The 26,628-nt window shown below is 41.2% G+C and overlaps 1 protein-coding gene and 1 long non-coding RNA gene across 4 annotated transcripts in view; one reads left to right on the plus strand and one right to left on the minus strand.

The window, feature by feature from the left end:
* Positions 1-21,282, minus strand: part of SPOP (speckle type BTB/POZ protein) — a 98,873-nt gene extending 77,591 nt beyond the window's left edge. For all 3 annotated transcript variants that reach the window (XM_087918517.1, XM_026710921.2, XM_087918516.1), the window contains exons 1-3: positions 21,188-21,282; positions 18,367-18,617; positions 16,269-16,382 (exon numbers count right to left, since the gene is read on the minus strand). The gene's annotated coding sequence lies outside the window, so the exon portion shown is untranslated. The remainder of the gene's footprint in view (positions 1-16,268; positions 16,383-18,366; positions 18,618-21,187) is intronic.
* A 128-nt stretch (positions 21,283-21,410) lies between these two features.
* LOC148124170 (uncharacterized) lies at positions 21,411-26,221 on the plus strand. The gene is made up of 2 exons (XR_015740475.1): positions 21,411-21,502; positions 26,179-26,221. It is a non-coding gene; the product is annotated as an uncharacterized LOC148124170 (long non-coding RNA).
* Positions 26,222-26,628: the final 407 nt, after the last annotated feature.

Genomic DNA, 26,628 nt, shown 5'->3' on the forward strand with positions numbered 1-26,628 from the left:
ATTCATGACCGACTCTTCCCTGCATTTAGCCTGATTTTCTTCCAGGGCACTGGCATCCAATACTACTCATCATCTGCTCTGGCTGTGACGTTGGCAAGCAGATGCTAGAACTAAATGGAAAATGGCTTCAGCTCCCTACACGGGTTCATCCTTATTTGGAGAGGCCTTAAATCCCTTCCTAGTAGAAAACAAGGATAAACGGAATGTGTTATCCTCTCTTCACAGAAGGGTGATAGAAGGGCTTCTCCCTACACTATAGGCAGCCATTTTGTTCTTCAGACTCAGGTCAGGAATTCTCGCAATTCCAAAGATCCTACCAGCCCAGATCAGACCGACCTCCAGATAGATCGGATTTCGAGATAGAAATAGACAACATTTCCAATCCAAATGGCCCTTTCGTGGAACAGGAGGTTGTTCCTTTCGTCGATCCAAATGACTGTCAGTCCTCTCCCTCCATCGGCGGCTGGCTGGCCCTATTTTCAGGCCGATGGCAGATGATCACATCCGATTCTTAGGTTCCGAAAACCATGTGATCTGGTCTCACCCTGGATTTTCTATTCACTCCTCTGAGGATCACCCATTGCCCAACCTCCAAAAACCTTGTAAAAAAAGAGCTCATGAACAAGACAGTCCAGCACTTGTTGAACATCTAGGCCATCGAGCCAGTGCTGGAGGACCAGAGGGCATCGGTTTTACTCCATTCTATTCGTAGTTCTGAAGGCCTTAGGAGGGTGGGGGTGGAGAGTGATCCTGGATCTCAAAAAGCTGAATGCTCACATAGAGTACAAGAGTTTCAAAATGCAATCTCTGCAGTCAATCTTGGAAGGCATGGGGAGGGGGGCAATCTCCCGACGTCCATTGATTTGATGGAGGCCTAACTCCACATTCCCATCTATGTTTCCCATCTGACGTTTTTCAGGTTCTATTATACAAGGAACCATTATCAATACAAGGCCCTGCCATTCGGCCTATCATTGGCCCCTAGGATCTTCCCAAAGGTGCTGGCAGCACTGGCTGTGCACCTCAGAACAATCCCGGTGTGCATCCAGTGCTATCTGGATGACATCCTTATCCAGTCCAGTTCCAGCCAACAAGCCCAGTCAGACCTGGCCTCCACAATCCAGTTCTACACGAATGCAGATTTTCCATCAACTTCCAGAAAAGCCAGCTAGTCCCATCTACCCACCTACTACATTTAGGCCTGGTGATAGATACCAATCTGTGCAAGGTTTACTTGTCCCAGGACCACCAGAACAGCATCAAGTCCTTGGTTACCCAGATCACAGCAGAGCAAGTGGCTCCTTTAGTGGTGCTTTCCCAACTCCTAGGAAAATTGATCTCGTGCACAGCCATAGTGCCATGGCCCCTATTATATGCCAGCCCCTCCAATGGTTCCTCCTGCCATTACAGAGGACAGGCACCAGCACCTCCAATGTCAAAGTTCAACTGAAGTCGGATGTCCTTAAGTCCCTCAGGAGGTGGGTTTCCCCAGCAACCACCAAGGAGTCCTTTTTCAAGGAACCCAATCACATAACAGTCACTTCAGATGCAAGTCTGTTAAGATGGGGAGTCCATCTGCAGTCCCAACTCACGCAGGGACAATGGTCCCCAGCGGACCTTCAACACAACATAAACTGGTTAGAACTCCATGCCATTCACTTAGCTCTCAAACACTTCCAAAGCACAGTAGCTGGCCAACATGTACTGATCCTAGCAGACAATGTGGCAGCCAAAGCACATGTCAAATGCCAGGGAGGGATTCACTCCAGATTCCTCATGACTGAAGCAGAGCAACTGGGAATCTGGGTGAAAGCTAACTTATTGTCCTTCAAGGCGGAGCACATATCGGGGACATCAGATGTACAGGCAGATTACCTGAGCAGAACCAGGGTGGACAACTCCGAGTGGTGTCTCCACCCAGATCTCTTTCAGAAAATGTCTCAGAAATTCAGGAGGCTGGTACTCAACAGTTTTGCACCCCAATGAACACAATTTCGATTCTTCTCCAGATTCCCCACACCGGGCGCAGAAGGGGTTAATGTCCTTTCCAGCCGCTAGGCCAAGGATCTCCTTTACCCTTCCTTCCTCTTCCCCTCATCCCAGGGGTAAAAAGGAAAGTGCTACTGGAACAGGCAGAAATCCTCATAGGTCCCCATTGGCCCAGATGTCATGGTATGTGGACCTAGTGAGCTTTTCCCATCCTTGGAGGATTCTTCAGGACAGGATCGCTCTCAGCCAGGAGGTCTTGGAACACCTGGAGTATCAGTGGCTCCAATTGACTTCCTGGCACTTGAGGATCCTGAGGAAGGATAACTTTTCAAGAAGGGTGATCAGGACAATACAAGCCTCCAGGAGGCCCTCCACGAACAGAATGTATGACGTTACCTGGAAAGCATTCCATCACTGGTGTATTAAAAAAGGACATGGATCCCACTGAGGCTTCTATCCCGCAGATCCTGGACTTTTTGCAGGAGGGACTTGACAAAGTTTTCTCTCCTAGTATAGCGCGTAGACAGGTAGCTGCCCTGTCCATGGTGTTGCATTACAGAAAGCAGGACTACCTAGCCAGACATCCGGTGGTCTGCACCAGAGGTGGAATTCAAATAGTTTTACCACCGGTTCGGTGGGCATGGCTTGGTGGGCATGCTTTGCGCCGCATGCACACACTTTGTGTGCGTGCACGTACCAAATGCACACTTTGTTCAGGCGCAGAGGTGTTTGCACAGATGCAGAGGCGTTCTAACTCATCTACCGCAAGCCTGCACAATCCTGGTTGCTTCAGCAGCTGCTGCATGGCATTCTTCTATGTTGTGCAAAGCAGCTGCGCTCTAAATTCCGAGGATAATGGTGAGTATGGGAGCCCGGGAGGGCGGGTGGGCTCAATAGCAGAACAGCGGAGAGAACCAGTTCGGTCTCCGCTGCTCATCACTGCTACCGGCTCTGCAGAACCTGGCCGAACTGGTAGAATGCTCCGCCCCTTCATCAAAGGAGCTGTCAATTTCAAACTACTAACAATTCACATGTGTACCATTCCTGGAACCTGCCTACAGTATTACAAGCCCTTACTCAGGCACTGTTTGAACCTCTTCAAACTATAAGCCTACACTACTTAACACTCAAAGTCATCTTCTTAGTGGCTATCACCTTGGCCAGGTGCATATCAGAATTGGCAGCTCTTTCAGTCAGAAAAGGCCTCTGCACCTTCCACACAAACAAGGTAGTTCTGCACCTCGACCCCTCCTTTATCCCCAAGATAAACTCACACTTCCATAGGGTTCAGGAAATTGTCCTACCTAACTTCTGCCCCACTCCATCTCATAATATGGAGCACAGATGGCACAAACTGGATGTAAGGAGAGCACTTCACAGATACATCAAAAGAACATCGACATATCGCAAAACGGAAGCCCTGTTTGTCTCATTTCAGCTGTCTTCAATGGGTACCAAAGTCTCTTTCTCAACCATAGGCTGTTTGATCAGGGCTTGTATAACCAAGGCTTATGAGATTCAGGCTCTTCCTGTACCCAGATGAGTAACCGCCCATTCAACTAGAAGTGCAGCTACCACAGCTGCCTGGGTGATACAAGCCTCACTTGAGGACATCTGCAAGGCGGTGACATGGTCTTCCCCATCTCCTTTTGTAAGGCACTACAAACTGGACACATACACCTCAGCAGAGACAGCCTTTGGCAGAAGAATGCTACAACAAGCGCATACAGATGAGGTTCACAGGACCAGTCTTTTTCCCACCCATAGGGACTGCCAGCTTTGGTATGTCCCATATATGTGGATTCTCCCATAGGCATGCTGGAGAATAGGCGTTGGCTTACCCGAAAACAGTTTCTCAGCATGCCTTGGGAGAATCCATTCCCACCCTGGCAACCGTGTTCAGGTGGGAGTCAGAGCCAACTCCACAAAGAAGATCATCAGGTGGTTGCGCCTTCATCGTAACTGGTTAGGGGTCTTCCTGGCCCAACAGGAAAGACGTGGCAAAGATTAATGACTCAGTTTCTGGACAGAAAGGCAGATTCAACCCATATGTGTGGATTCTCCCAAGGCATGCTGAGAAACTGCGTTCAGGTAAGCCAACGCCTATTTTCATCCTTGGGAAAAGTAGTCTTTCGAGGAGTAGCTTAAATAGCTTAAAGAAAAGCTAATTCTGTTATTGTAGTCTTGATATGATTGTCCCAATATACAAGTCTGGCCATTATATTTGATGATGGCACAATAATAATAAGAAGATATAGAGGTAGTACTCGACTTTTGACCACAACTGAGCCCCAAATTGCTGTTGCTAAGCAAGATGTCTTTTAAATGAGTTTTGCCCCACCTTTCTTGCCACAGCTGTTAAGTGAATCACTGCACTTGTTAAATTAGTTATATAGTTAAGTGAATCTGGCTTCCCCATTAACTTTGCTTGCCAGAAGTTTGCAAAAGACTATCCTGTGACTCCAGGACACTGAAATTGTTACAAATATGAGACAGTTGCCGAGCATCTGAATTTTGATTGCATGACTATGGGGATACTGTAATGGTTGTAAGTATGAAAAATGATCATAGGTCACTTTTTTGAGTGCTGCAACTTTGAATGGTCACTAAATGAATGGTTGTAAGTTGAGGATTACCGATATAGATTTCTTAGCATCATATTAAATTGTACAGTATATCTAATGCAGCCTTTAATGAAGCAATAATATATCTAATCACAGCTATACCGGTGTAGACTACTGACAGGCAAAGGCTGGCCAACTGTTAACTAAAATAATAAATCTGTTTTTGACTGTTTTCATGAATATGCTGAGCCACTGCAAAAGGTTCATAGACTTATTACACTGCCACCATATTAAAATTTATTACCCATGAATAGATGCTTTCTCCACTGAGTTTACAAGAATCCAGATTGGGTAGTCTCTAGCCTCCTTGCTCTTCAGACTGAGTTGAATCTGAGGACACGTCTCTCTGGTAACGGTCCCCAGTTTTTCAATACAGTCTCAGCTCATTCAGATGTTCCTTAAGGGCTCTGAAAAATTTGAGCCTTAGGAAGATTTTTTACTACTCCCTGGATTTCCCATTGACATCAGAATTGGTGCAAAACTTTGTCGGCACAGCCACTTTTTGTTTTTTGCACTTTTTTAAAACTTTCGCGCCTTTTTTCTGGTTATTTTATTTTATTTGCTTTAGTTGAAAGCCTGTTTTTGCTTGTTTTTGTCTGAATGCAGACCTAGAGGGCCCCAGGACAACCCGTGTTGCCTGGGCTGGGGCTGGAGTCATTGACCGATTCCTCAGTCAGACTCTGAAACAATATGACAGCTGCAGCAGTCACGAGACGCTTAAGAGTGCCATTTTTTACAGCGGCTTACTCATGTCCTGCAGGCAAGCTCTTGGACATTATCCAGGCTTGCAACTGGGGAGTCTGATCTGGATCTTACATCCAGAACGACTTGACATCTTCCTAGAGTGCTGCGGCAATTGTGAGTTGTGTAACTCTGCCTGGCAACTTGCGGCACAGCCAGCATTCCATTTTTGGTTTTTCTTGCCTAAGTGTAAAACTTTACTTTTCTCTACATTGAATTTCATTTTGTTAAATAAGGCCCAGGTTCTAATCCGTCAAGATCCATCTGGATCTTGAGCCTATCTTCTTGGGTGTTAGCTATTCCTGCCAGCTTAGTATCATCTGTAAATTTGGTAAGTTCTGCTTCTATTCCCTCATCTTAGTCATTAATGAAGATATTGAAGAGTACTGGGCCTAAGACCGAACCTTGTGGCACCCCACTGCTTACTTCCCTCCATGTAAATTTGGACCCATTAAGGACTACTCGTTGAGTACGGTTTGTCAGCCAATTCCAAATCCAACTAGTGGTGGTGTTGTCTATTCCCCCTTTTGTAGCTTACTAAGAAGTAGGTTGTGGTCTACTTTATCGAATGCCTTGCTGAAATCTAAATATATTATGTCCACAGTATTTCGCTAGTTTACCAATCTAGTCACTATGTTGAAGAATGAAATAAGATTGGTTTGGCATGATCTTTTTTTTACAAACCTCTGCTGACTGCTAGTTATTACTTTATTTGTTTCTAGATGTTGGCAGATCTGTGTTTTTATTATCTTTTCCAGTATCTTCCTGGGTATTGATGTTAGGCTGATTGGTCTATAGTTTCCTGGGTCTGCTTTTTTTCCCTTTTTTGAAGATGAGAACCACATCAGCTTTTTTCCAATCCTCTGGTAGTTCCCTGGTGCTCCAGGATTTTTGAAAGATATGGTGCAATGGTTCTGAGATGACCTCTGCCAGCTCCTTTAAAACTCTGGGATGTAATCCATCAGGCCCCGGTGATTTGTTTTCATCAAGATCAGACAGGTGTTCTCTTACTATTTTTTTTGCTTATTTTAACTTTTATTTCCGGTCTGTCTTTTATAGCTATGTTTTTGGTGGATTGAGCTAAGGTTTCTTTTTGCGTGAAGACGGATGCAAAGAATGAATTAAGCAGTCTGCTTTCTCTCTGTTGCCTGTTACTTCCTTGCCAACTTCTCTCTTTAGTGGACCGACTGTTTCCTTGATTTTTTTTTCTTGTTATTTATATGTTGGAAGAAACTTTTTTTATTATCTTTTACTTTTTTTCCAAGTCTTTGTTCGTTCTGAGCCTTTGCTTTCGTGACTTCGTCTTTGCAGATTCTGGCTATATGCTGATATTCTGCTTTAGATGTATATCCTTCTTTCCATTTTTTGTACTTGTCCTTTTTTTCTTTCAATTTGCCAGAGAAATCTTTGTGCAGCCATGCTGGTTTCTTCTTGGATTTTTTGTTTCTCTTTATCAGTGGTATTGTGCTGGTCTGGGCTTTTAAGATTGTACTTTTCAGATTTTCCCAAGATTCTTGAGTTGTTTTCCCCTTTAGGATTTTCATCCATGGAATCTTTCCCAAGTTCTCTCTGAGTTTATTAAAATCAGATCTTTTAAAATCCAAGACTCTAGTGTCATTATGTTCTATTGCTTGTGTTTGTGTTATGTTGAATTTTAGTATGACATGGTCACTCTCACCCAACGTTCCTGCAGTTTTAACTCCCTCTATCACTTCTTCTCTGTTTGTAAGAATTAAGTCCAGTATGGCTGTCCCTCTAGTTTCACCCTCTACCTTTTGGAGAACAAAGTTGTCACTAGGCTGGTTAGGAACTTATTTGATTTCTCACTTGATGCAGAATTAGTTTTCCAATTGATATCAGGATAATTGAGGTCCCCCGTTACTATTGTTGTGTGTTTCCTGCATATGTTTGTTAGTTGGTTGGCAAAAAGGACATCTATTTTTTCTGCTTGATTGGGTGGCTTAGAGTATACACCTATGGCCATGTCATTCTTTTTTTCCTTTTATATTGACCCATATACATTCTAGGTGGTTTTCATCTTTGGTTTCATGCATTTCTGTAGCAATATAGTGGTCCTTTACAAACAGTGCAACTCCACCTCCTCTTTTATGGGGTCTGGGTTTTTTGTATCCTTCTACCAGTATGTTCCAATCATGGGTTTCATCCTACCAAGTTTCTGTTATTCCAACTATATCATATTTACCTTCTTATATTCATAGTTCAAGTTCACCCTGTTTGTTCCCAGATTTTGTGCATTTGTATATAGGCACTTGAGATCTTTATGTCTGACACTGTATTTATTGTCTATATAACCTGTGTTGTGCCTGCCTGCCCCTCCTTTCTTACCACCTGTTTGATTAATGCACATGGTATGGCATTCACTATTAAATGCTTAATAGCAAGGTTGATAATCTTACCTGCACAAACATCTATGTTACATGCACTGGTATCCTTATTAATTTTACGATGTTGGGGACAGAAATGTTCTGTATCCATTAATTCTGTCCCCGCTATTCAGTTTAAATGTTTATCCAGAAAATCTGTGAATTTAATGCCAAGTAACGAAGTCCCTTTCTTTGATGGATGCAAACCATCCCTTTTGTACAGTTTTTCATTGGACCAGCTGCAGACATCATGACTAATAAAACCAAAGCCTTCCCTTTTACACCACTCCTTTAGCCACACATTAAACGCTCATATCCCAAGCTCTGGAAATCATTCTGCACAGAAAGTACATCCTTCTGGGACAGATTATTTGTACCAAGATGTATAATTGCATCAACATCACAGTCCTTACTGGCATTCTTGACAATCTTAAGAATATGTCTCTTGTCTCTGCTTGCAGTAGCATCTGGCAGACACCTCACCTCTTTCAAAACTTCTGTATCCTTACATCCCTTACAATTGAGTCCCCAACCAGAAGATGGCTTCTCTTTTGGGATACCTTGCTCTTTTGTGACTGATGCATAATACCTGGTTCACACTTTCTCCTTTCCAAAGTAAGTTCTTCTTCTAGGACCATGATCTCTGGCTTTTTTGATTTATCAATATCACAACTACCTTGACCTGTCACTTTAGTGTCCTTATTAAGGTCAGCAAGGGCCCTGTCTGTTATGCTGGGACACAGCAAAAGCTTTGTTTATGGTCCACAGCTCTCACCCTGCCAGATCCCACAGTTGTCCATACTGCCCTTTTCCTTTAGGATCTTTGTGGTAGTGGGGGTTGGTAGCATGGAAGTTCAATAGATGGCTGGATTGGGCACCTAATATCTGCTTGGAGAGCACAGATTAAAGATTCTAGATAGGTAATCTGTTCATATAGATTAGTAATTTGTTTACAAAGAGGACAGTATCCAAATTTGAAAAGAGTGCTGTGAAAGACAGCTGCAAAACAAGTATTACACTGAACTAAGCTGGTCATTTTGAAATGAAATTAAATCATCATCTCAAGTGCACTAACCTTGAATGTATTATTGGTATTTTTGGTTATAGTTATATGATTTGTGTGCCATTAGACGTGCGGGCCTTTCTCCTTTGTACTCACTTTCTGCTTCCCTCACAAGCAGCCAGCAGCTCTTCCCACCAACCTCTGTGAAGTTGGTGCTTGGTGCCAGAGGCCATCAGCGGCCAGAGGGCAAATGGCACCTTTCATGGCACCGGTAGGTCCTTCAGATGCCTCAAGTGACAATCAGGGCCCTTCTTCCCATAGGGGGCCATCTGGGTCTCTTCACGCAGCAGTGGGAAGAGACAGGAATGGATGCATGAATCAAGGAAACAATTCAATCGTGACTTTCCCTGGAGTTTCTCTCCTGTCCCACAAGGGCCCTTATCTGCTGTCCTGTCTCCAAGGATCCTGCAGAGGGTCCTCATGGAATCGTCAATCCAACATCCAGCCAGTTCCAGTGGAACAGAGGGGATGGGTATTTTATTCAATTTTGTTTGTCATCTTGAAAGGTCTCAGGGGGAGGGTGGCAAGCGATCCTCAATTTCAAGGATGTCAACAGGCATCTATAGAAGGTTCAAGATGCAGTCTCTCCACTCAATCCTCGAGGGAATTTGGGAGGGAGACTTCTTGATTTCTGTAGACCTGATGTAGGCATACCTCCATGTGCCTGTTCATCCAAACCATTACCAGTTCTTTGCATCATGATGGCTGCCACTTCCAATACAGAGTGCTTCTGTTCAGCCTGACATCAGCCCCATGGATGTTTACCAAGCTCCTGGCAGCTATGGCAGCATACCTCAGTATGCTGCCCATCAGGATACAGCGCTACATGGACGACATCCTGATGGAGTCCTCTTCATGCCTTCAAGTGGAAAAGGATCTGTCTACAACAATCCAGGTCCTTCGGGAGCATGGTTCTTGATAAACTTGGACAAATGCCATCTAGTCCTCTCAACTTGACTCTTACACCTGGGGGAAATTATAGACACTCTATCTGGACAGGTCTTCCTCTCCCAGGAGTGCTGGGACAGCATCAAGGCCTTGACAGACCAGATTCTGTCCTCCAGAGGGGTTCCTCTCGCTATCTCATCTCCTGGGCAAAATGATCTCCTGTATCGGCATTGTCCTCTGGGCTTGGTTCCACGCCTGGGCCCTGCAGTTGTTCCTGCTTCCCTATCAGAGGGTGTGCAGGACGAGGGTTCGGGTGCCACTGGGTGTACTTCGATCATTCCGTTGGTGGCAGTCTCAGGCCATTGGCCAGGGTTGTTTCTACAAGGAACCACAAAATCTGACCATCACAACCGACGCCAGCCTATTTGGCTGGGGGCTCACCTTGGTCTCCAGGTAATTCAGGGGTGGTGGTCACAAGAGGAGCTAAACAACAATATAAACTGGCTCAAACTCAAGGTGGCCCATTTGGCACTAAGGAGTTTCTGGCAGGAGATCTCAGGGCGGCAAGTTCTTCTCACAGACAATGTGGACACCAAAGCCCACATAAATCGGCAGGGGGGCATGCGCTCCAAGTCCCTTATGCTGGAAGCAACTCAATTGTGCATTTGGGCAGAGACATCCTTTATCAATAAGGGCAGAGCATATCTCGGGGGTCTCGAATGTGCAGGCAGACTGAGCAGGGTCACAGTTGACCAGTCGGAGTGGCGCCTGCATCCCAATCTGTTCCAGGAGATTTCAGAGTGGTTCAGCTCTCTGATTCTGGACCTGTTTGCCTCTCTGTTGAACACCCAACTCCCAAGATTTTTGTGAGGTTCCCAGCATCAGGGGCGGAAGGGGTCAAACGCTGTACACTGCCCATGGACCCAGGGCCTGTTGTACGCCTTCCTTCCCTTCTCAGAGACATTCAGGAAGGTGCTATTGGAGAGAGCAGGGGTCTTGCTGATAGGCCATACTAGCCCAGATGACTGTGGTTCGCTGATCTGGTTGGCCTGTCGATTTTTAGGCCTTGGAGGATTCCCCCAGACAGTTGCCCTCAACCAGGGTCCCATTGATCATCTGGAGCCTGAGTGGCTCCAGTTGGCTGTCTGGCACTTGAGCGGGGGCTCCTGAGATGGGAGAAGTTCTCCAAGAAGTCATTCAGACTATCCAAGCAGCCAGCCAGACTTCCACTATCAGAATTTATGATGCTATGTGGAAGATTTTCTGTAGTTGGTGTCCGAGCCACCACCTTTACCCCATCTTGGTGTCAGTGGCAGATATTTTGGAATTTCTGCAAGACAGTGGTTCTGCGGTTGGACCCTATCTTTCTGCCCAAGGTGAACTCCTTATTCCATCACTTTCATGAGTTTATTTTGTCTGATTTCTGTCCAGGGCCTAAACATACTCTGGAAAAGAAATGGCACACCTTGGATGTCAGAAGGGCCCTCCGCATTTCCATCAAGCAAACCTCTCAAAGAAGACAGAATCCCTGTTTGTCTCCTTCCAGCTGTCAACTTTGAGCTGCAGGGTGACACCTTCCACCATAGGTCGTTAGTTTAAAGCTGTAATGGTGAACCTATGGCACACATTCCACGGGTGACATGCAGAGCCATTTGTGCAGACACACAAGCCCCAGCCAAACATATCCGCACTGCACATGTGCATGCATTCCAGCTGATTTTCGACCCGTTTGAGGTCGTTTTCACTCTCCTCAGGCTCAAGGTAAGCCCCTACAGCCTTGGGAGGCTGAAAAACGGAAGTGCCCATTGTCACTCTGAAGCTTGCGGGAGGCTGTTTTTACTCTCCTGGAGGCTCGAGGAAAGCCTCTAGTGCCTCAGGAGGCTGAAAATGGGCCCATTTTGGCACTTTTGGTATTTCCAGAAGGCCATTTTTCGGCCTCCTGAGGCTGCAGAGGCTTCTCTCAAGCCTCAGGAGGGTGAAAATGGCCTCAAACGGGTCGAAGATCAGCTGATCTTGCGGATGCGCAGTGCAGGTAAGGGGGCAGGGGTGGAGTGTTGCCCGCACATGCACAAGGGGGATGTATTGCATTGTGGATGCCAGCATGCATGTACGTATGTGCGCTATTGCGCACGCACGCACTTTCAGCACACCACAACAAAAAAGTTCGCCATCACTGGCTTAGGGCATGTATTGCAAAAGCTTACAAGCTGCAGGCCCTCCCAGTGCCCAGGAGGATTACAGTGCACTCTACTAGAAGTACGGCCACAACAGCAGCTTGGGCAACATAGTTTTCTGTAGAAGAGATTTGCCAGGCAGCGATGTGGTCATCAGTGACACTGTTCATCCGACACTATCAGCTTGACTCTTGTCTCAGTAGAGGCAGTCTTCAGTAGGCACGTCTTTCAAGGTTGACATGTGTAGGCAGGGACTACAGCCCAGGCCAACTCCTGCCCGTAGGACAGCCAGCAGCCAGCTTTGGCATATCCCAATCTGGATTCTCCCGTCAACTCAGTGGAGAAGGGATATTGGTCCTACCTGACATTCCTCTTCTCGGGGAGTCAATAGGAGAATCCAGTCCCACCCTCTGACTGTCTGGTCAGAGTTCAGTGGAGGACTGCCTTTCGGAGGAAGATGGACAGCGGAATTTGCTTCGCCTTCGTTTCAAAACTGAGGACCATTACCAGGGAGGTGTGTCCTCAGAATTCAACTCAGTCTCAAGAGCAATGTGGCTAGAGACTACCCAACCTGGATTCTCCCGTTGACTCCTGAGAAGAGGTGTGTCAGGTAGGACCAATGCCCCTTTTGGAAGTTTTTGTAATCTAAAATTTGGTGGGTTGGGATCTAGAAACAAACTTCTGTGTAATTTCTAGTTTCAAAAAGGTAATATAATATTCAGATTATGATTCTGTTTAAAGAACTATATATGATCTAGGTAAAATGATACATATAATTAATTAAGCTTATCTTGTCATAACGTAACAAAAAAACTACATTCAGATAACAAGTCTGATCTTTCTCAATTGTGACTTGCTAAAAATAACATAGTTAACTAATTTTGTTCAGCCTACTGAACAATACACAACAATTCATAATCAGCAGTGGCTGTTTTAGAGTCCTGCTATGATGTCTGGGGGTGGTTATCTTCCTGGTTCCCTGCCCCACCTGAGTTTTTAATTAAATAAGAATGAAAGGCTGGGCTTCTGCAAAGGAAAGCTTCAGCTTCACATACTTCCAAGCATGTTGCTAAACCTCAAGTGGATTCTGCACATTTTCTTACAAAATAAAAATGATAGACAGTTACATTCCAGTGTTTTGTTTGGAAGTATACCCTTCCCTACAGGAGAAAGACAAAGCAAGCAATGGCTAAGCAACAGACCTTTTGTGTTAACACTTTCATAGTCTAAAATATACTTTAGGTCTCCTGTCTCCCTACATTTCACAAGGTGATAAGAACTATTATTCCAACATCCCTTTAGCCCAAATATATTGTTATTTTTAATGTTGCAGTTATTTTCTATTCTAGTTTTGTTTCACTAACTCAGACATTTTACAGATGGATTGGGCAGTCTACAAACACTAGATTAATATGTTTATGGGTAAGTGCATGCACACTTACACACATATTTTGGAGGAATTACTTTGCATAAAATTGCCCACAACATATTTTCAAAATTCCAAATGTGCCTCCAGCCAACTAAATTTAGGGAATATTGGACTGAGTTCATCTAATACGTTTTTTAATAGATGTTGCTTTCTTGGGTCATAAATGTGGCTGTTCTTTGATCCCCAAAGGCAAAACATGGTCAGACCTGGTTAGGATCTGAAAGAGAATCTACAAGGGAAAAATAGAATGGAAAGGTTAAAAGATAGCTTGGGAGAAGATAATTATTGCTTTATTCCTGTAATTACTGATTGTTGGGCATGATTTGAAAGAATAATCTTTTTAGAGTTCACTTGAAATTTATGTCAATGGCTCTGAAAATAACAGGAAGATATGGGAAATCGAAATTGTGCACTATTTAAATTAAACATAGATTGATATGAATCTGGAAGGATTCCCATTTTCTATCAATTATAATATTTTCTAGAGTTTGCTCTCAGTATTTCAACAAGTATTTAGCAATAAGAGTTTCGTTTAGAGAGCTGATTAGAAATTTGGATTAGTCTATTTGCTCAACTTTCCTTTTTTCTCTTTTAAGTAAAATAACTTTTAATTTTAATAATTTAATTATATAACATGATCTGAGATAATTTTTGTATCATAGTGACATTGTATTCTTTTTTTATCCATTATAGCTATGTTAAAAAAACCTGTGGCCAAAGTATATTATCAATTATTGCTTTGACTTATCATATGTGAAGGCCACCAATACTTACTTACTATAAAATCCATTTTCACAACTGGATCTATCAATATTAAAACAAAAAAGTAGTAAAAGAATTTGCAAGACAGAGCCCCAGACTAGATTTTTACATTATGCAAATTTATAATATGGTTTATTTGGCTTTAGAGATTAGTATATTGCGAATGTAACTGTTGTGATTCATTCAGAAAACCATTGTTTTCATGCAGAGAGATAGAAATTCACATTAAAGAATCAGTCACTGGATTTACACATTGCACAAAACCAGGACCAAACACTGGCCTTGAATCCAGTTCAAATCTTTGTTGGGAATGTTTGCAAATTTGCTAAATATAATTTAGTATTAAGAGTAAGAAGCATATCAATGTTGTTGGTGCAAAAATTATCTTTAGTTGATATAATTTGCTGGTTCCATCCTCTCCAACTAATATACCAGACACCTGTGGATTTTTTTCAAAAGTGAAAGGGTGAAGGGGAATACTTGTTTTCTAATAGGCTATTTGCTTAACCATAACTAGCTGGCATTCTGGGTCAGACAAGATATAGACCCATGTTTGATTGATTAAGCTATGTCATATCAACTTATTATGGACAGGGAATTTTGTATTAACATAATCTTGAGCAAGCTATAGACTTAGTTTATGGACTAAACACATTAACAATGCAATTAAGCATAGGCATAGCCATTCTTTCAATCTGTATGTTGAACTAGTTTGTGCTGAGTGGATGGCAGGACTGATTGAGTTAGTGTTTATTTAAAGCATGGGTGCTCTGAACCCCTCCCTCCACACACACTTGAATTAATCCTGCTGAGCCCAAGCCACAAGCACTGATGAAAAGGGAGGTGAGCTCAGTGAGCAAACATCTTATTAAACCATCAAGGTCAGCATTTCCAGCTGTGGAACTTTGCATTGCAGATGCTAAGATTAAAATGTCTAGAATGTATAGCCTGCAGGCATGGTGAGAGATGAAACTGGCTTTGTTAAATTGACCCATGGGCAGCTTGGTTCTTTATTTTTATCATGCTTAATATGATCTGGGGATTTTAATTGGCTGTGGTTCAGATGAAACCTTTAGGTACACCTATGGATTGCGGACATTGAAGATTATTTTTTTGAGAGAAATGAAAATTAGACTTTAAAATGTGTAATTCTGAGGAATCAACTCTTATGCCTCAGAGTCTGTTTCTTGTTTCTTGTTAGAAGCATCTTTATCCTCAGTTCCCTGGTGAGCCTGTCTCTTGTTTTCAGTGGCTAGTTGCCTTGAAGATATGTTTGATCCTGCATTCATTAAAATTTGATCCTGCTGCTTCCCAACAGCCCTAATAGTATGTGAAATTACCCCCCCCTTTTTTTTTTGAAAGATACCACTAACTCAGTCACTGTCCACAGGGCCAAGGAACACAACGGGCATGTGCTTGCTCACTCATGCATACCGTACACTACTTGTCAAAAGCCTCCCTGAGTTATTCAAATCTGCTTTCCACCACAGAAAGAGAAATTAATCTTCGGACTTATCTGAGCAATTTGCTTTCCACAAAGGAGAAGCCGAAGATGGCTGGAAGTAGTCAGAAGGCTTTTATTGGGAAGTTTTCTTTCCATCCAGAGTAGGATAATTGGCCAAAAAGCATGGTAGTTGAAGAAAAGGGTGATCTATCTAGTATGACAAGTGGCAAGAAATAATGAAAGTACAACAACTACCGCTGCTGCCACAGCAACAAATGAAGACAAGGAAGAAGTATGCCATAATGGAAGGACAGATGATGAATGAACGAAGACATGAATGGTGCATGCCAGAGACAGCTACTACTTTAAAGATGCCGAGGAAAGAAATAGAAGCATGTTTATAAAAGCAACATTTATTTTAAAAGCTTTGTGCCCAGGGTATTATGAAGGATTACAGAGCAATTTGCAAGCCACATGCCTCTGCAAGAAAGATACCTTACATACCTTCCAGAATATATTCTACTGTATGTGCTGTGTAATTAAATCTCATTGCTTCTGTTCCTTTTCAAAAGGACTATATATGATGCATATAATAATATGAAATATGTTCATCATATTGTGTTATGGTCACCTTAACCATGGTTTATTGAATCATCTATGGTTGGCTGAGTTTGCACAACATAGCTGTCACCAGTGTTTACAAACAGCTGAGTTTAACATCTCCTTAAACCAAAACCAACAGATCCCTTGTATGATTTGTTTATACATACCTTCAACTAACTTGTTGAATACTGGGAGTTGTAGTTTGAGAACATCTGGAGAGGCGCTGGTTCATTCTGCCTCTAATTTGCTCCCTGATAATGTTTTACAAGATGTTTTTCTCCCTCAATTCAAAAGAGGAAAGGAGAAAAGTTAGCAAGGGAAATGTCAAGCAAGGGAAATGTCAAGTGTAATCCTTGGATTGCTTACATAGAAATAAAATGTGTTGGGTTTTATGAGCTTTATTTTCAGTGAAGCATGTTTAAGATTAAATATTCCAAAACAGCATTATTTTCTTCCACACTACGTGATAATTAACCATAGCCTTTGTTCTTTTCGTTTATTGAAATAATTTGAGAGCTGATGAAGCCACATGTTTTGATGAAGATTATACATTTTTGACTGCCTCCTTCCTCCTTGTCTGTAAATAATAGTGAAAGAATCACTGCCTGGTGATTTACCATTTCTGTCTGGAAACACAGTTTGAGTAATGGAAGAGGCAAGCAATCAATAGCAGCAACTGGGCAGAGGAGGATACACTTGAAAATTGGATTAGGTTAAGGTATCTGGTTGGAAAATAGTAAGCAAATTGTTGGGCAGATACTCAGAAAAAATCCACAAGCCAAACCAAAACCACCATATCAAAAGCATGATCAATTGACATGACAACTATACCACAAAATAAACTTTACTGCTTATATTGACAATCGTGATGTTGCTTCACTAGCAAGAATCATTTAGAAGAGGCCAGTAAGCACTCAGTGAGTCTCTCCCATTTTGTAGCTTTATGAATTACATCAGGGGAATATTTACTTATTGTAATTACTTATAATCAACCAATCCTCCCAAAGTGGCTGTTGTAAAGAGAAATATATAAATATTCTTTTGAAAAAGTAATACAGATTTCAAGGGTCTCTTCCATAAGACTATTGATATTAATAGCCATGAAATAAGGAGTTGACTTGTGGGATGATGATGAGTGTTCACTTTACCTCTCACTATAGAGATGTGCAAGACCCCCTCACTGCAGGGAAAATGCAGGAAACCCAGGAAGGAGAGGAAATAATTGCTGTTAACTTTATAAGATGTACTGTGAGATCACTGCATTTTATTGATAAGAGGCAGGATCAGGTTGAGCATATGCTTACTTGTCATAAATACCACTAGAGGGCAGCAAAATCTAATTCTTTGCTGCCATCTTCTGATCCTATGGAGTTTTGACATCTATAGGATCAGAATATCCAATGTCATAACTTGTAAGCACTGCTCTGTCCCTAAGGGGCTATTCCATGTCACCACTGAAATAATTTGTTTCAGAGAAGAACCTGTACATGCAAACCCTGACCCCCAGAATATTGGGTCCCTCAAATGTGGCCGCTAGCTCCTTAACCTCTTAACTGATAACCAATGTTGAGATGGGGAGATATTAAAATAGTTTGCCCGGGAGCTCTATTGACAGTCCAGCTCTTCTGGATCCATATCACATTGCAGTGACTACATTTAGCAGAATCTCCTGGGTCAAGACCTCTTTCTATCATTAAATATTTCTGCCCTTTAAAAAATATTAGTTTAACATAGTGATTAAAATGCTGATCTAGAAACTGGGAGACCAGGAGTTCTGCCCACTTAAGGCATGAAAGTTGGCTCGGTGACTTTTGGCCAGTCATTTTCTCTCAGCCCAACAACACCCCAAAGGTTGTTTTTGTGAGGAAAATAGAATGAGGAATGAGTATTATGTATCTTCATCACCTTATGGTATTTATAAAATAATAGAGGCAGGATAAAAATCTAACAAATAAAGATCACAGAAAATAAATGTGTAGACTGCTACTAAGTATAATTATGTTTTTCATTGCCTGTTTGTGAACACAAGACATAATTAACATACTTAAATTATGATATATACTTTTAACAATAAGGCTCAGTGAAAAGAGAGGAAAGGTTTCCTGAGGGGAAAAAAATTACAGAAAGTCTTCTTATACTGCTTACCCCAATTTTTTTACCTTTAGTTACACCCATAATTAAACTTGTAACCTGACTATTTGATTGTCACTGCGTTATGAGAAAAATGTCACTGGGGAGTGGGGGCAGTATTTTCCTAGGTTTTACCTGATTTAATGAAGGCTATTATTTCTTCCTGAAATGAAATGAACAAAAATAACTACAACTTTTCTTCAAAATTTTCTACAGCATTTTGGTCAGCAAGCTTTCTTTCTGGAATCTTCTTAGCATGTTGTGCATATCATTTGTTTGCCAGCAGACATTCCTGATATAACATCCACTTCTCTGCAGAGAAAATCCATGTCCTTAAGTAGGCACCCCTCTTGGTCATTTGCAAAGTCAGGTTGCCCAGCTCCTCCCTGTGTGGGAGATAGGAAAAGTAAAAGTTTAGTCCTTTTAAAAACAAAGGGCAGAAGTCTATGGATTGAATCTATGGAGGAGTTTGGTTCATTGATCTCCCCAGCAGCTAAAATGGAATTTCTCCAAAACCTTGAGGAAGTCCATATAAAAGGAGAATAAAAATTTCTGCTTCAAAAAATTGCTGTTGGGAAAAATAATCTAGCTAATATTTCTATTTTTTTCTTTCATTTTTCTAAGTATTGGTAATATAATTGTTTCTATTTTCTTTTGCCACAGGAAATAGTATGTGCTTTCAACCATTATTGCATATTTCAGTTCATGTTCATGATTTTATTTTTAGAAAACTTAGAATCATATTTTTTTTTCTTAGAAACTCTCTGTACTCTTATATTTTTAGGTTGAGAACTGTGCATTTTTATTTTAATCTTTTTTAACCTCACTGGTCATTTTGAGCAATTCTGTATTATTTACCTTTCACCAGTGATGTTGTCATCACTGTTAAAATTTAAAGATTACGAAGTTTAACTTTAAAAGGACTTTTATCTTTTACAAAAGTTTTGAAATTTTGCCGTGTGTCTTGTGATATTGGGCTATCTCCCAAGGGTAGCAGGGAGTGAATCTTCTAGCCAGATGACATACTAGAATGTATACATTTCTTACATGTGTGTATGTGCCTTTAAGTCAGTATTGACTCCTAGTGATTGCATAGAGTAGTTTTTGTAGTTTTCTTGATAAGATTTTGGGAGTGCTTTTCCATTGCCTCCTTCCTCCAGCAGAGATTGTGACTGGCTCAAGATCACACAATTGGCTTCATGCTTAAGACTGAACCAGAACTCATGGCTAAGAAATACTCATGGTATTTCTTAGCCTCATGCTTTAGCCACTCTACCAAACTGAGTGTATTTACATTGTAATTGCCAGGAAGATAGAACAGAGTACTCTCTCGTGCACACTGAATACAGTAAGAGGAGAGCAGTAGTGGTGGGCTGCAACCAGTTTAACAACTGGTTCTGTGAGCGTGCGCATGCACGCACAGCATTCAAAATGCACCAATTTCAAGCTCTACAGCTTACCTTCTAGGGCAACTCCAGTAAGTAAAACAGCTGAATCGCAGAAATCTACTGTGCTGCGTGAATCAGCTGAGATGAAAAACGTGGAAATATAGGACAGGATAGGGCGGGGATGGGTAGGCAGAGCCAACTGATCATTGGAGATACCGGTTCCTAGAACCGATCTGAACTGGCAGCATCCCACCACTAGATGGCAGGTTCCAGAGGGCTATTGATAGTCCACCTTCCACTGATGGGACATAGCCGTTCTGTACCTTTTGACAATTACTTTAGTCTCCATGATAATACAACAATTGATTTTAGCAATAAAATACCTGCAAGCCTAGGCTTAAAAGCAGTTTGGTTGCTAAGTGAGGCAGACATTAAATGAGACACGCCCAATTTTATGAACTTTTGGTTGCTGTTGTTAAATGAATCGCTAAATGAATCATATGGTGATTAAACAAATTTCCCCAGTTGACTTCACTTGTTAGAAGTCAGATCAAAAAATAATGTCAATTACTTGTCCCAAGGACACTGTAGCCATCATAAATATACATTCCAGTTGTCAAAAACCCAAATTTTGATCGTTACCATGGGGACACTGCAACAGACCTAAATATGAGAACTGGTTATAAATCACCATCATTGTAACCATCATTATAACACTGAATATTCACTAATTGAATGGCTGTATAAGTTGAGAACTACCTGTAGAAATCAGTTTCTTGCTACAGATAACTTAAAAACAACAAAAGAAAATATCAGAGCAGAAGAGCTGTTTTTAATCAAACAACAGGAGAAATCTATAGACTGTATAGCTCTTGAGGTACAACCCTAATGGAGCCTGCCAATTAAGTCAAAAACTTTGTAAAATGAATTACACTAATTTTTATGACATTTTTTTCATCATGCTCATTAAGCAAATCAATGGGGCTTGCTGTTTGCTTCAGTTTGTTAAATGACCTCTGCCATCATTAAATGAACTGAGAAAGTAGAGAATTTGCAGGGGTCTCCAGCTGGAGCCTGTGGCCAACCACCCATCAGCTGTAGTGGCAAGGCCAGGCAGGTCTCCGCCTCCAGGCAGCGCTCAGACTTAAATTGGGGTGTGTGTGTGTGTGTGTGTGTGAATTTGCAGGTCTACAAGTGGAGCTTCTGGAGGAAACTGCTGCCACCTGCTGACCAAGGAATCTTCAACCAATCTACAAGTAATACACTAATCCTTAAAGCAAAAACAAATAAACATAGCACACTAGAATATAAGGATCTTTCTACAAGTAATCTCAAACTACATGCAAACAAACAGTACAGTAGAATGCAAAACAATTTTACACTATTAAATCTGCTTTCTGTAGATACTGGCTGGTAGTTCTGCAAGCAATCCCAAAGCAAACACAAATAAACACAGCAATAAAAAAATAACCTATCTTTGTAAAGTGCCTACAAACAAACATAACAGCTTATAAAGAATTGGCAAACAAACAGTACTATAATGAAAAAGAAAAATCTAAGGTACTTACAAAGGCAACTAAAAGTACTCCAGCCCTCAAGGCAACAACAGCAGCAAAAGAAGCAATAAGGCAGCAATGAGAGATTCAGTCCTCTAATCCTCCACCTGCGAACAATGAGAAGGAACAAAAGTGAGGCCTGCGGGAACTTGACTGTCATATGATCAGGAAAAAACATGCACCAACCCTGTGAGCCTCAGAAATTGCCTCTTGGAACTGTGGGCAACAAAGAACAGTTATGGGGGGAAAAAAGCCACTTCAGGAGTGATTGAATCCAGGTCCCATGACTGCTGGGGCCCCTTGTGATCGCAATTTTGAACCCTTGTTGTAAGTACACTTTTGGGGCACATTCATAACTTCAAACATGGCCGTTTGGACCTTGAGGACCATTTGTAATAAATTCACTGTGCCTGGATATATCTGGTATATTATATAGCAAACGCTTTGTCCTCCTATATGATTTTATCAAATCAAATGAACGCTTTAATATGGTCATAGACCAACATAAGGTAGGTAGTATAGGGTCATTAAAAAGCATAAAGGATGCATCAAGAATAAAAACAAAAATTTAAAATATTGTGAAAAACTAGATGCTATAAAGATATATAAATTAAAGGCAAAAAAGAGAATCTAAAAGGGGATTTAAATGAGTATGGGGTGCATAAAAGATTAGTACAGTGTGTGGAAAGTATTCTAAGATGACTAATTAATTTCTCATTAAATCTAATTTATAACAGGCCATTCTGATATATTTTGAGCAGTAATCAGCTGAACCTGGGATCATTGTATGTTTTAGCAAGACTTGGTATTTGAAAACAAAAGGGTAGTATAAAATTGTTCTGTGCGCCTTAGCATCTACAACTTACCTTTTGTATAGTTTTTGTTTTACATAGGACTAACCAGTACAGTTGATGTTCACAATTCCATAAAATTTCTTAAGATCAGGGTCATCAAAGGCAAAGATGAATCACAAAACTGATAAAAAGTATTTAAAAGGATAGCTTAGTTCAGGGGTCTCCAAACTTTTGGACCCCAGGAACCACCAAATTCATAATTTTAAATCCCACAGACCACTAATATGAATCCAGCATGCCACTCACTGAAACACCTGGACTCCCACTGAGGGGATGGGCACTTAGCTTGGGTGCCTGTTCCTGCAACCTTAAATACTCAAAGAGTCATTTGGGCTCCTTTCCAACAGAAAACAAAACACCAGAATCTCTCATCTCTCTCTCTCTCCCTCTCTCTGTCTTCTCTCTCTTTCTTTCCCTTTCCCTCCCTCCCTCTCTCTCTCTCCCTCTTTCTGTGAATCTTGTCTCCCTCTTTCCCTCTCTCTCTTCCTCTTTCTCTGCCTTGCCTCTCTTTCTCTCTCACATCTCTCTCTCTCTTCCCCCTCTCTGTATCTTGTCTCTTTCCCTCTCCCCCTCCCTTTCTTCCTCTTTCTCTCTCTGTATCTTGTCTCTCTTTCCCTCTCTCCCTCTCTGTTGTCTCTCTCTCTCTTTCACTCTTTTTCCCTCTTTCTCCCCTCCCCGTCTTGTGTCTCTCTGTCTCCCCCCCCCTCTGTCACTGGGGGTTGGGGGAAAGGAACCTCTGAACTGGTGCTGGGTGGTGGGCATCTGATATCTGCAGGCCAATGAGCCACATGCTGAAGAACAGATGGCTGGTGGGGAGGTGAGGCAATCCTGCAGTCTCCCTAGCAAACCCATGTTGTGGTTGACGCCTCCTGCCTCCACTCATCGAGGAGGCTGAGCAGCAGCGGGAAGAGTGCAGACCTCCTGAGTCAACAATGCCCTCAGGTGAAGATGTTGCAAGGGGGAGGAGTGACCTCTCCCCTCAGAAGCCGCAAAGCGCTCGCTGCCCCTCTGGCACCTGCCAAGCCACCTCCTTCCTGCTGAGCATGTGAGAGCTTCTGAAGAGGAGGAAGAGAAGCACAGTCGGAGAAAGCTTGGCGGCTGCCAGAGGGGTGTCAAGCACATTGCAGCTTCTAAGAGGAGGGGTGCGGGAGATCGTGCCCTCCCCTCGCAGGCCAGGGAGCACCCGAGAAGGGCTCCGATGCTGTGATCTCCCCACACAGTACCCTCCCTCCCCGCACATATCAGTCCATCCGCCACCAGTATCACCCCTGTTGCAGACACTTGCTCTGTGGACCATCAAAATTTTCTCACGGATCACCGGTTGGCAACCCCTGGCTTAGTTAACAGATGCAATTTTAAAGTCTATCTCTGTTACTTGACATCTTGGCTGATTTTGAAAAGCTAACCCATATTTGATCTGGTTAGTATTGGGAGACTATTAGGGAATCTCATGGTTAGGAAGTTAAATGGAGAAATCAAACATACTAGAAGAATGCAGTAAGGAATTCTTTCATTTATTTGATTGATTTATATAGTCTTTATATATTTAGAGCTGATATGTCCATCAGAATCACATGAAATTATGCACATCGCAAAGGAGCTTGATGGCAGTTGAGACCCAGCCATTGTATGAAGCACAAGGCAGCTCTACAACTGTACTAATAAAGAAGCACATTTCACATTGTCAAGAACAGCTTAAGACTTTCGCAGTCCTAATATTCACTCTTAAGTCTAAGCCATACTAATTCTCTGATTTGTGTCCTCTTTTTTCCCCTCTTTAAAAAATTCTGATCATCTGTATTTAATTAAATGTATCTGCATTGGGAACCAGATGAGACAGGAAAGAAGGGATGAAATACACTGCCAGATTCTTTCCCTTCACAAATATGCATCAACTGGAAGAGGCAATTTCAGCTTTTTAAAGCCAATGTATCAAATAATTTTTTTCTAATGGTCAATAATACCAAAGTGTCATCTGCAGATTGGTTCTATAACTCACTCTTATTTCTGAGAGCTAACAAGTCACTTCAAATGGGTTTCAACAGAAGTGCATTTTCAATAATAAAATATTGAATATAGCAAGTATGAACAGCACCTCAAAATAACACATTTTATACAATAAAATGTTGCTGTAAGACAATTGACTGGTCTTCTCCAAGCGCTCCAAGAACTACAACTGCCAAACTTTTATTGGCTTATCTTGGCTGTCAGTTCTGGGAACTGACTTTCCAATATTTCTGGAGAGAACCTTGAATGGCATAGAAACCTGAATATAGACAAAATAAGCATTTCCCTGAATGAAACATTCACAAATGAAAAGCTATTTTAGGATATTCAAGAACTGGCTTAACCAGTTTTCTGCAATTCTTGAATTATCTACTAGTTTAGAATTTGTACCATGGATACCAAAGGATGTCATTAGAAGGGATACAAGACTGGGGAGACTTTCAGTGAGGAAATAGCGGACTGATATTCTTTAGTCACAGGAGACAGCTGGAAATGGCATCTGGATCCTAGATTTGGACCACCAAAATCTCTTAGTAGAGAGAGGTCTTGTGATCAGCCTATACATTCTGGACAGATGGAGGGGGGGATTGTGTGTGAATAGAGTAGAAATTGATATATATTTTTACAGTTGCTTGCAAACAGTTGGGAGTTGTGGGATTCCATCAAGCTCATAGCCATCAATGAAATCTTCATAGACTCAAGTTTCAACTCTTCTGAATCACTTTGGATTTTACTTTTTGTTCTGCTACTTTTTAAAACTAGAGGACCTTCATAACCACAAGTTCGATTATATTCACTGTGTGCTTTCTTCAATCCTTTAAGAAAAGACTTTTATTTAGAAGTTTATAAAGTTTTGCAAATATGTTTGTGTGTATGTGTATGCAAAACCTTATACTTCTAATTTAATTATGTATATATACAAAAGAGTATTTACAGTGCTGATTTTAGAAAGTTTCATTAGATTAGGGGTCAGATGGTCTTGAATTAGAAGCTTTAAAATTAATTATAAGAATTCTCGTGGGAAAATGCTTATATTTACATCTGGAACTGATTACTTTGAATATTGATCACTAAAGGGTCTAGAAGGAAATAAATAAATCAGTAGATCTCTTAATTGAGGTTTGAGATTTAGGCTTAGGGAATTCTTTTAAAGTTATCTGCTCATAGAAAAATTAGATAATATCATCCAAGAGGAACAAGTTCCATTGAATAAAACTAAAATTAACTTGAATGTGGATTTTAAAATGAGAGCCTATAAGATAGGAAAAGATGAATTATTATATTTACAAATGAAACCAATTGATTTAACAATTAAAATGATACACAAATACAACTCAATGAGTGATGTGGATAATTTCTTTGCATCAAATATATTAAAAGGATGTGTTGAAGTTATCCATGATTTCATAAGAGAAGACAATGAGAATATGAACAATGGTTTGGATAAGCTTTTTGTACTGGAATTATAAAAAAGGGCTTATTAAAAATGCAAACAATTCTGGGAGAAGAGACAGTATGAAAAGAAAGCATGTTGTTTTGAGGGAACCAAAAGATCGCTGGGAGAAAAAGAAAAGAAAATAATATAAAATCAGTTTATTTGACTAAGGCTAAAATAAATATGTTGCTATTTTTGGTAATGTTTAATAAAATGTTATTGATTGAGAACAGATAATGATGTTTCAAATCATTTGTTTCTTTGAAGAGAGGAGATGGGACAGTTTCTTTAAATAGAAGAGGAAATACATATGTAAAAGGAAGGATTCACACAGCCTATATTAGACATTGCTTATAATTGTTTTGTTATTTCAGGTAACCATTCATGAGCTTTTACTCATTTAAGAGGAAGGAGAGATGAAACTTTAAAAATTGACATACAGAAAATTGAGATGAAGAAATGGTTAATTTTGTTTTAAAAGATGGTGATAAATTGTTCATATTATTTACATTTGCTGAGAAAGAAGAGGAATGTTTTGCTTTGCACTTTTTCTATTTTTTCTGTTTACATATTTATGTACTATATTTATGTTATTAGTTTTTGTTTGTATAATCATTAATAAAAATTACTAAAAAGCAAACAAAAAAGGTTCCAAGAATGAAATAAACAGCCTAATTATTTAAATTGTCTCCATTAATTACTTACAGTACTCAGGAACCCTTCCTCAGTGTGCTATGGTGAGCCCAGATGGTGAGTGTGGTCTCCAGAATTTGACTCACAAAGGGATTTTGCTTTGATCGGGCAAGTTTTATAGCCCTGCAGCCTGCAAACTCTTCTTCTCTTGCCACCCAATTCCTCAGGTTGGGTATCAGAAAGGAAAGGTTAGATATTAATGAGGATTAAGTGCCTACCAGGCATTGGATTGGACACTTGTTATGATAAAAGAGGGAATTAATTATATGATTGTGGTTAAAGCTGGAAGTTTGCTATCACACAGCTTGCAGGAGTAAATAGGAGGAACTAGCTTGTCTAAGCAGCCTCTCTTCCAGGTGTTAATTGAAAAATGCAAGTCACTTACAGGGCACAGACTTGGGCACAACCCACTAGGTAATTCCTCACATTTCTTGTTATGCTATTCAACACTGGCACACCCAGTT

Source organism: Pseudonaja textilis, chromosome Z (assembly GCF_049901715.1).
Source record: "Pseudonaja textilis isolate UNSWEBS1 chromosome Z, rPseTex1.2, whole genome shotgun sequence".
NCBI lineage: Eukaryota > Metazoa > Chordata > Lepidosauria > Squamata > Elapidae > Pseudonaja > Pseudonaja textilis.